This window comes from Simochromis diagramma, unplaced genomic scaffold, assembly GCF_900408965.1.
Source record: "Simochromis diagramma unplaced genomic scaffold, fSimDia1.1 OVJJ01000107.1, whole genome shotgun sequence".
Classification (NCBI taxonomy): domain Eukaryota; kingdom Metazoa; phylum Chordata; class Actinopteri; order Cichliformes; family Cichlidae; genus Simochromis; species Simochromis diagramma.
In genome coordinates this window covers 8415318-8426887 of record NW_024387209.1, presented here as the reverse complement: position 1 = coordinate 8426887, position 11570 = coordinate 8415318, and the positions used below count along the sequence as shown (strand labels likewise).

The 11570-nt window shown below is 38.0% G+C and overlaps 1 long non-coding RNA gene across 1 annotated transcript; it reads left to right on the top strand.

Moving 5' to 3' along the window:
* Positions 1-7264: 7264 nt before the first annotated feature.
* Positions 7265-10757, top strand: LOC120746358. The gene is made up of 4 exons (XR_005698830.1): positions 7265-7647; positions 9119-9823; positions 10109-10192; positions 10298-10757. It is a non-coding gene; the product is annotated as an uncharacterized LOC120746358 (long non-coding RNA).
* The last annotated feature ends 813 nt before the right edge of the window (positions 10758-11570 follow it).

Sequence of the window (11570 nt, the reverse complement as noted above, 5' to 3'; positions counted from 1 at the left end):
CTTAGAAATTGAATTGAACCTGCTAAATGAGAAACTACTTCTTTAAATCATTTAATTTTTATGATGACCTTGATGATGGTGTCCCTAAAAAACCTGAGAGGTCTAATAGCATGTCTTTGTAGTGCCACCAGTATAACGTATTACATCATCCCAATACTGGTTACTTTTTGACATATAGTTTAGAAACATTTTGTTAAAATTGGACAGTGAAGCTAAGACAGAAAAACTGGGATAAAGACCAGGGGGAGATACGCAGCAAATGGTCTCAGGACAGATTTAAACATGGGCTTCAGTGTTATACTAACAGCATATGGGTTTCCTGCTCTACCCAGTGAACTAAACCAGCACCCATCTCAATACTGATTACTTAACAGTTCCTAGAACTGATAGAGAATCTTATTTCATTTGGTTTCGTTGAAATAAACTCCAAACGCAATAACAGGAAACAAACTTTGTTAAAACTCTAAGTCGAGGCTTTTTCCTAGTACTACAGGTATGATAAACATTCGAGGAACACGCTGCAATGTCTGTAAATCATTTCTATTTACTAGTTAAACTTTTACCTCTCTTGTTTTTCCAAAAGCTATTTTTCCTTAAGTCTGAATGATAATGCTTTAAAGTGAAAACAACACATGCAATAGCGACATTTTTTTCCCCCATGGACTGTATAAAAACAATGGGCACAACCACGTGACATCACCTGTCGGTTTAAGATTCTGGACTTTAAAGTCTCAGCTTTAACATTTTGAGCACCACCGTATTATTTCAGAGTCAGAAATGACCAGAATTGTACGGAGCCCCGCCGGGGACATGGGAGAAAAAAAAATTAAGACGGACTTTTGCGAGATCTTGCAAAACAAACTCGGGATCTCGCAAAAGTTTTAGCCGCATTCTTCGAAGCCAACCGGAAGGTCGAGGCATGATGTGCCGGGAGAGCGGTGTTCCTCCCGGCTGTAGTAGGTCTTGACCTCCCGTTAGCTTCGAGATGCTGGGTGTCAGATCTCCGAAAACGTCGGAGCACTTTTGCAAATATGTGATGTCTTGTAAACCGAGCAGATAGCTGACGTTTACACAACTACATTCACGCCTCAAAACATCTTAAAAGTGTATTTTGTGACCCAGAAAGAGTAATATTATAACTAAGTAGCTGCCGCCATTGTTGGAATTCAACTTTTGTGAGATCCCAAGTTTGTTTTGCGAGATCTCGCAAAAGTTTTGCGAGATCTCGCAAAAGTCCGTCTTAATTTTTTTCCTCCCATGTCCCCTGCGGGGCTCCCTAGAATTGGATAGGGATGGGTATCGTTTAAGTTTTATCCGATACCAGTACCAAACCGGTACTTTTGAAACAGTGCCAGTGCTTAAACGGTGCTTAAATTGGTGCTTAAAGAATGGAGAACACAAAATTGGTCCAAAAACCTCTCATGTTCAGCTGTTTTTTTGTAACAAGATAACAATGTTAGCCTTTTCTGCAGCTATAGGGGATTTATGGCATCGCTCTTGGCTAGAACCAGTGCTTAAACAATGGAAAAAACAAACTTTGTCCAAAAACCTCTCATGTTTAGCTGTTTTCCACTTTTTCTTTGGTCATTTTAGCCTTTTTGGCCAGGGTGAAGGGAGTATCTGCCATCAAACAAGAAGACAGCCGCATGTAACTACGACTGTGTTTGCTAGTTCACCTTACGTGCATTAATGTAATAACGTGGTTTGCCTACCTAACGTAAATTACACACGAACAACATTAAGCTACTCACGCAGAGAAGAACGGCTGCTGCTGCCATCATCATCCGTCATCATTTCTGCCACACTGGCAGGGCTAGGGGCCAGGACTCTCCTCTTTGGGTTTTTGGGGGATGTTGTCTGGCAGCCTCGCCTCTGTCAGTGCGCCCCAGGGTGGCTGTGGTTACAATGTAGCTTGCCATCACCAGTGTGTAAATGTGTGTGTGAATGGGTGGATGACTGGATATGTAAAGCGCTTTGGGGTCCTTAGGGACTAGTAAAGCGCTATATAAATACAGGCCATTTACCATTTACCATCTCAGGAAAAAAAAAAGCACTGAAATAAAGCACCGAAATGTGCGCTGCTTTTCGGTCTGGTTACTACCGTTTATGTCATGGCACCGGATACCGGTACCCATCCCTAGAATTGGATGAAAGTAAGGCGCTAACACCATTAAGTTTGGTTAGGCCTTTTACTTTGAAGGTGAATGCTTAGAGTTTATGTCAGAGTTTTTCATCTTGGAAATACATTTTTTTCCTTAGGGAATGGTGGTTACTATGAGGTTGCCATCTGATCTCTAGGCCTGTGAGGTTATGACCTTAGCAAGGTGCATTCATAAGCTGTAAGGCTTACGACACACAGACATGCTAATGGGTGCTATATAACAGTATGATAAAATGATATAATTTCGCTTATGACAAGTGAAGGAAAAACTTTGTCAGACGATTGCATTTACAGGCTCCAACAGCACAAACGTGGTCAAAAGGTCCAGGACAATGACTCAAATTAGCTGATGGGAAGCCTAGCACACAGCTAGCAAATGTAGCTGCAAATAAAAGGGAATATGGCCTTTGCTCCAGTATCCAGGTACGAGTTTTAAAAACTCCATTCAGCATTGTTATAATGGTGGAAACTATCCAAAATGTTTTCGTGCAAGGATGTAAAAAAAAAGGTTTTCTTATTATCTCACATTTGGAGTCACCCTCAAGTGCCCAGAAGATGAGTGCAGTTTTTGCCTCTTTCTTTTGTAAATTTTTGGTTCTGGAAGTTGAGTATGTCTCAGCAGTATGATACCTTGTCTCAATGTTACAGTGCAGTGGTACAGTGATTTGGCCTTTTGTCCTGTTCGGCACAAGCTCTAGTACAGAACAGCATTTCCCGCATAGCTGCTTTAAATGCAAACATAGTTTTTTGGGGCTACTTTTAATTCTTGAAACCAAAGATTTCACTAATTTGAACTCACCTGAAAAGCCAGGCTTCATATACTGTCTTTGTGGTGGCGTAAAGGGTAAAGAAAAGCCATGACTTCCAAAAATTTTTTCAATTTGTCACAAATGACAAACAAGACTTTCAACAAGGAGCTCAAAATTGGTCTTTGATGTGCAACTATTGCTTTGGGTTAAAACAGATCTTTTCAGAGTGTCTCCAGCTAAATCCCAAAAATGTCTAACATTCTGTAGCAATGGGGTCACCTGAGTAAACAGAAATCAAAGAAGATTAAAAGGGCTTCAAATCAAAAAAGCTTAAGATGCCTCTTCTGTCCATACACATTAACCCATCGAAAAAGCTTATGCTACATAAAGGGAACAGTAGCCTTTGTGCAAGACAACAATATCAAAGAAGACACATAAGTGAGCAAAAACACTTTTTTGCCTTAAATGAATGCTACAAATTCTTAAATGATAAAAATATTTGTGTGTTTGTTACAATTTTCTCTGAAGAAGTTAGTACCAATGTGCCATCATTGCATGGTAACAGTGACTGGAAATTAAGCCATGCATTAACGAACAATTATCTTGTAACACCAAGCCTATATTGTGCAATGTCTCGAGCAATCCTGAACCTGTATGGAAACTCCCTCTTCAAAAGACAAAATACTTGGATTCCAAGTTCCAAGTATTTTGAGCACAAATTGCATTAATTTGGTGTCCTCACCAAATTAATGCAATTAAGGAAATGAGGGGAGACTGTGACATAGTAAACTCTCTGTGTTCACTAACCACCTATAGCCTCATAGAGGAGTAAACAGAGTCTGGTGCTTAGTTCAATTCCCTTCTCTCCATTGGGCATAATTAGATAAATATCCTCCAACTAAACAGGTTGAACTCAGCTGAGAATCAGGAGATGCGGGTCCTGCTTCAGCTCATTTTAGGTGATTGATTTACAAGCCACCTTTAGCTGCTCTGATAGCTTTTACCACATCTGTCTGTCGGGTAACTCTAACCATCACTTTTTGTGAAATCTATATCCTTAAAGCAGGGGTGCCCAATCCCAGTCCTCAAGAGCTAGTGTCCTGCAGCTTTTAGATGCATCCCTACTCCAACACAGCTGAATCAAATGGATTGATTACCTCTTCAGCATGCCATCAAGTTTGGCAAAGGCCTTATAACAAGCCATTCATTTGATTCAGGTGTGTCGGAACAAGGATCCATCTAAAAGCTCCAGGACGGTAGCTCTCAAGCACTGGGATTTGGCACCCCTGCCTTGAAGTGTTTCCATCCAAGGAGTCATGGAAATAATGATACAGTTTATTTTAATAGCACTCATCAAAAAATATGCTACAAAGTGCTTACACCAAAAACATAAATGGTGCTTACTGAACACCTATGCACAGACACAGACTAAGAGATACGGGCTTTACATAGAAGGAACACACCGGCAGGAAAAGATAAGATACAGAACCCAAACCAAAAGACACCTCATGAAATCAAAGATAAATAATACAAAACAGAAAACCACTGGGTCACCGACCCAGGACCAAGATACTCACTGTCATATGCCTGTCTGTTTATTCATATGAGAAATAAACCTCAAAGAATAAATTAAAACAACAAAGCTAAAATAGTAAAAACACAAGATATAAAAGAAAGAAAGAAACTCATTGCAAAAGGAAATAAAATAAAGACAAAATTAAAATTCTAATAGGAAGCTAATCAAAACCCAAGAGGACCAACACAGGGCACTTGCTTCAGTCAGACGGAGCTGACTTGTACCAACTTTATTTTTAGGTTCAGGTAATGTTATTTACTCTTAATGAATTATGTCAGGTAGATCCATAATATGTTCATATTGGCCACAGGAGCCCCACCCGCCTGCTGCTAATACTTCTAGAAGAAAGTTGACTTACAGTTTTTTCTGATTGCTTAAGCACATTTTTTGTAACTATTGGCTAATTTTGCAAAACTCTTCACACAAATAAGAAAACCTGTCACCCAATAATCAAAACATTGTAGTTCTCTTGCAAAAGCAAACACAGCTAGATTAACTCTTCACACCTTCGTAAAAATGGTGTTTCCGTATCAAACAGTACACACAAGCCATCATCTACTAAGCACACAATGCGCCAACTGCACACTGATGGTATGAATACAAAACACATCTGGCTTTTGCTTTCTCTGTGCACAAGGTAGGCTATGTCAGTTTGAGCTCATACTTCTGTCATAGATCCATAAGCATAGAGGGATCCAAACTTCAAGTACTGGTGTTTATTCAAACACATCAAAACAAACACAAGTGTTTATTTCCAAGTATTGGATTATTTGCAATCGCCATAATGACTATATGGGTTACTTGGTCTGCAGTGAACATGCTTCCTCTGCCCCCAGCATCTGGTCATCTAGCAATTCTGTAAAGTAACAATTTCAGTATTTTTACATCAATGGTATTGGTGTGTTTCTCATTGACATATGGCAGTGCTACAAATCTTTGTGCGAAGTGACTGTACTAACCGATTCTCATTTCAAGATGTCCTTATGGTACTTGCTACAGTGTAGCGGCTCGAGTTAGGCTGGACCCGTTGGCCAGCTACCCTCAGGGTCATTCCATGGTTGATTACATGGTCCACTATTGTAGCTCTGATGTCATCAGCAATTCTATTTCTTACTCTTCCTACCCTTTCTCTCCCCCCTCCTCATCTTCCTCTCCCCCCTCCTCGTCTTCCTCTTGCTCCTCCTTGTCCTTGTCGTCCTCTTCATCCTACTTCTTCACCTCCACGTCCTCTTCCTCGGCCTCCTCTACTTCTCACTCTTCCTGCTCCCTCCATTGTACTCCACACACACAGCTTACCTGTATTATAGTGCTTAGGCTGATTGCAAAGTGAACTAATTATCTAAAAAAGTTTTCACATGTGAAAGTGTGCCAGACAGTTGGCAAATTAGTGTTAATGATAGCCATACATGTGTATACTTTTGCTAGGAGTGTGTTGGAAATTTGGTAATTGAGTGTTGTGCAGTGAATTGTGCCTACAGTTTTGCAAAGTGTGTGTTACAAAATTGCAAACTGAGTGCAAAGCAGTTTTTGTGCTTTTAGTTTTGCAAACTCAGTGAGTGGTTTTGCTATAAGTCTGAATAGTTTTAGAGATTGTGCTACAGGAATCACAGTTAGGGTTTAAGCATTCAGAAAAAACTGTAAAAGGGGAGGAGCTAAATGGCTTGTTTGAGAAACAAAGCTGCGTCAAAGAATGGTGTAACATGAATAAGCAATATTTTAAACTATGAATCATGCAAAGGTTACGCTAGTAAAGTCCAGCAATAAAAATACTTATTTGGAAATAAGGGATAAAAAGCTATTGAGAAAAAAAAATAAAACTCAAAAGATGCCCTGAAGAACTCCCATCTCTTCAAAATGCATTTAATTCACCATCTTTGCCCCAGTGCTAATATTTAACAACGAACAGCCAACACCAATTTAATATTTATATTAAGATATATTTCTCTCCTTTTACATGCATTAAGCTTATATCGGTTAGATCCCTAGTACGGTCATCTCAGGCACAGGCGCCCCACCTACGTGCCAGTCATACTCTTTGTTAACGAGGGGCAGCCAATTTAGAAGAAGGGATGTTTTATGCTAGAGGAGCCAATATGGCTTATTTATGAGCTATGTGAGCTAAGGGTTATAGTATAAGATAAACAAGGATTACTTTGAATTGTGAGTCATGCAAAGCTATTATAGAAAATAAAATCTGTACCATATGGAAATTATTCTGGAAAAGTACAGGCACTTTGTTAGCTCAATGTAAAACTTGTTAGTTTTACATTGTAAAATGATGTTCAGTATGTTCAGTTGGCTTTAAATTAGCACATCTTCCACCCTCCTGTTACACAAGATATGGTCTGAGAGACATTTTTTTGTAATATAATACATTGAAATCTAGGTTAATAAATTAAGTAACTTATTTTTAAATGTTATTTCTCAATTTAAGCAATAAAAAACAGCCCTTTGATGCTTATATGAGAGGTTTCAGTGGTTTATAAAAATCAAGTGCTGCATTTTCGCTTCGCTGGATATTGTCCATGACTAATTCAATAGCTAAATTGAAAAACATTTATATTGATCCAACAGGGCTTATGACCACAGCAGAACTTCAAATTAACAACTATCCACAGTAAGTAATGTCAGAGTTTTAGTACATTTATGTGAACCCTGCAGTCAGTTCGGTAACTGCTGATCAGCATTTTGAGCCAAATCTGAGCTTTAAGGACAGTGCAGCCTTCATATCTGAGTTTTTTGAGTCTTTTGTTACTGTTGCTAAGGAGGTTATCTACACTGAAAAAATGGGAATTGGCAGGCTTTTGAATTTGCACAAATGAATTTAGTTAATGCTACACAAGCCTCTCATGTTTCTCTTATTTACATGATTAAATAAAGTACCATTTACTTGATTATAAACAATACTGAGACTACTCATTTTTCTTGCATTGATTTAAAGTGACTAAATTAGAATACTAAAACCATTGTAATCATGTTTGACCACAACCGGAAATGATGCAATATATTCAAAGACAACAACTAAATATGATTGGATAATAAGACCTACCTTATCCAATAAGACAACAACATAATTTAAGGAGAGCGCAATTGACCGCCAGATTCTGGAAGACTGTTCAGCCACATGCAACCTTTGGCACTGAGTCAGGCATAGTGAGAAGGTAAGTAATTTAAATACATTTGTTTTAGTTGGGTACGTTTTCACAGAATTGTTGTAGTGCATGCTATATGAAACATAATCTGTAATGCATCTACATGTTGTTTTTACAGTGCTAGCTAAAGTTGGTATTAGCTTTGTGGCTAAAGCTGAAAAATATTAACAAATTGCACATAGTCGGGAGAAAGCAGCTGTTGTCGGTCAGATATGGAATTTATGCATGTGACAGAGAGCACTGACGTTTTTGATGGCTTAGCAAGTTAAAACGTCACTGAGAGAGCAATAGTGTTTGTGTTACTCGTGCTAGCTATGGCTACATTGGCTAATTAGTCTGGCTGTAACCGTCAGAGTTTCAGAAGCTGGGAGGGCCACAGTGCCATACCTTAATTCTTGCTGATGACATGCACTCAAGTTATAATAAGCATCCTGCCACCTTAGACGTGGGTTTGAGAACCTGTGCCCATAAATGCCAAATCATTTTTCCATTTAGTCATTGTTTTAGGTGAAGTGTCACTTACTTGACTATTCTATCGGTCATGCCCAAATAATACAGCAGATATCTACAAGGAGATAAGTTTGTTCAACAGACTATGTCTTATTAAGTGATGTATTGTGAATTTTCCAACATCGGCCCAAAACAAATTAGGACCCTTTCCCCCCTCTTTTTTTCTACTTTGTGTAGAACATATGTGAGCTGCTTCTCAAAACATTATGTATAAATGAGAGAAAGATTGGTACTTTAAAGAAACCATTGATGCTCTTCTGGACTGGAATACCTTTTTTCAATTAAAATTAATTTTTTTTGTGATGGTGGAATTTTTACCTTTATGATTACAGAAGTCAAAACATCAGATGATGATAGCTTACCATCTAAACTCCCCATCTCTTGGCAAGTCTGAATTAGAGGGCTCAGCTGTATCGGCCTTTCTAGTGGATTTGCTTAAAGAGGAGATAGCTTAAGTCATTAGGTACATATTCCCTGACATTCTAGAGGTCAACCTTGCACAGTGTGTGACATTAAAGGGCATAACGTATAGAAATGGAATGGTACTGGCCCAAAGGACAGCAGGTGGATTGCCAGAATACTGAAAAACCATATCTGCATTGTACCACAGCATATTCTACATTGTCAGAGAGCTTGGTGGCTGGTACAGAGAGCACGACAGAGCTTTTGAGCTCCGCCCAGTATCCACAAGAATATTCACTCTCGCTTCACTCTGTGAACTCCTTGATACTTATCCATTGGTTGACTATGAGATTGGATCAGTCCACATTGTGACTTTAAAATGGCATATAGAAATAAAAGGTGTTCATGTAAGTGTAATAGGTTCAGTCGCATGTATTTCATTAGATAAATTCTTCTTTTTTATGTCTGATCTTTATAACTTTGAGTATTGGGTATGGATAGCTTTATGAAAACTAAACTGAAATGATTCTTTCTGAATGTCTGATACGTAATTCTTTGTTGCCTACAGAGTCCTATGGGGAGTCCTATGGTCCTAAAGACTGTTTTGGCTGACGGAACCTGTCGAAGGCTCACTCTCTGGAGCGCCTGAATCAACTGAGGATCTCATCGTTGAAGTCAAGAGACAGTGTTGTCTTCAGGGCAGTTTCAGACTTCAGTTTATGGATTCCTTGTTTGGGAATGGGTTTCTTAACCTTACCTCAGTTTCAGAAGTAGCAGACAAGGGGACTCTTAAAGCTATTGACATGTCAAAGCCCACCACATGGACATAAAAAAAGAGTAACAGAGTTGGTGAAACTAAAGATGGAAAAGACTTTTTCATACAGAAGACATGAAGTTGTTCGTGATGCACCAATGGTGGAGGCTTTCATGGCAAGATGGCCTGCTCTATTTGATTTCCATGAAGTAAGGTTTGCCTCATACACGGTGTTCTTGTGGTATTAGCCTAAAATGGTTAAGGCACAGTTGTTATTTGACAGCCCATTTCTTCAGCATGAGTGATTGCGGCCTTCTTCCAGGTATTAAAACTTTGAAGCTCATTCCTCTGTGCTCATGTTTTCAGATCAACGCTGAGTTTAAGAGAATTGCCACCATCCCCCCTCAAACAAAGTTCCTGGCTCAGCTGGATCTCCACTTGGACAACCTGGTGAAGTTGGTCAACAGAAGAGGAGAGCTTGGACTAATACTGAAAAGAATTGTGGCATAAATGGATAATGTAAGTGATAAAGCCTCAACATTCACTTAACATGATCCTCTTTGGATGAAATTTTATAATTGTGGAAGATTTCAAATGTTTCCATGATAAATTCTCTCATTTTGTATTTTTACATCTGCTTGTTTTTTTTAACCTTCACTTTGTCAACTTATTATTAATTGCCAGTAAACCTATTATTAATTTGTGTGCCTTTACTTTAAAAACATTCATGTAAAGTACACTATTAAAACTTAAATGAAGGACAAGGGCTGAATGAAGATGCTAATTACATACATTTCATTTCAGTGTGAAGATGTTGATGCTGAGTGTGTCAAGGGAGTGTGTATCTACATGGGTGAAGACCCTGGCATGCTTATCCAGGAGTATGTGGTATGTACTTGTCTTTTTTTTTTTTTTTTTCTTTTTCTTTTTGGACTTTCCACAGTGTGTCATATTACTTACTTGGAAATGACTAACATGGCTTCTTTTTTACAGGGCATGGAAGAACATGCCATCAGTGAGACTGTTGAAGACACCACTGTTTGAATTTATCTTCTTAAAGAGCAAGCTTCAGCAGATGAACAAGAGTTGTCCTTGCAGGCATCAGGGTGGCGAAGACTTTGGATAATGTTGCATTTGCTGTGATAATGCTATTTGGACTCATGTATGCATTAAACCTTGCCTACCCTGCGGACCTTCGCTACAACTTTGGCGTTTTCCAGAAGGTTTTCATGGAACTGGATGGAGCTAAACTCTCTAAAGTTCTTGCTTTCAAAAACCATCTGTTTCATTGAGAAGTCAAAGACTGCACTTCTGCAATTCTTTGCAGTTTTTCATTTTGTGTTCAGTAACGTTATACTGCTTATGTTTTTATTGTTTTCCCCTCATGTGACTGCAATGCAGGATGATTTTTCCTTTTGGTATCATGTTGTAAGAAATTTTTACTAACGATTTTTAGCAACTTAAGTCAACCTTAATGTCCTGCTTACATGTGTAAAATGAAGATTAAAATTCATGTAGGTGTTTGGTATTAGTTATGTAACAATGTCATTTAAGGTTCAACTTAATTGAAATCTTGTACAGGTAAATACATGTACAGAAGCTGAAACTGTTGTCAAATAACACACAAGTTATATTTGTGTAAATCTGTTTATTCATAAAAGCGTGTTGCTTTTTTTCAGGTAGTCTTAATTTAGTTTACATTTTCAATTGTGTAATTAATACAAATGTTATATGTAAGAGATGACAGGATCATCTATAAGCACTTTCTTTTATTTGCTGCTAAGGTCAGTTTTTTGTGAAATATTTGCAAATATATTCTCAAACTAACTTTTTCTTTTAGTTATTTCTGCAGGCTATCTTTAAAAATGTGTTAACAAGTTTATATGGATGCGATTTTGGACTTGTTCATGGCAGAATTGCTGCTTTCACTGCTGTTACAGTTTAATAAAGGTGAATTGTTCAGTAGCACTCACAGTCTTTGCCTTTTTTGTCAATAATAATCAGTTAATATTTCAATTGAAAAAATTAAGTAGGATTTAAAGCCATAATTTGTGTTGCAGGAACATAATTGCAATGTGTTTACATTACATAATATCATTGCGTACCACTGGCAAATAAAAATAAGTTGGTGTTAAACATTAAAATATATTGACATTATGCAATACATTGATATTATGATAATAGATTAATATTAGTACATCAAACATGATTTTTTAAAGTAATCTGATGTAAATAAAATACTTTGATCTGACAAGCATTAATTACT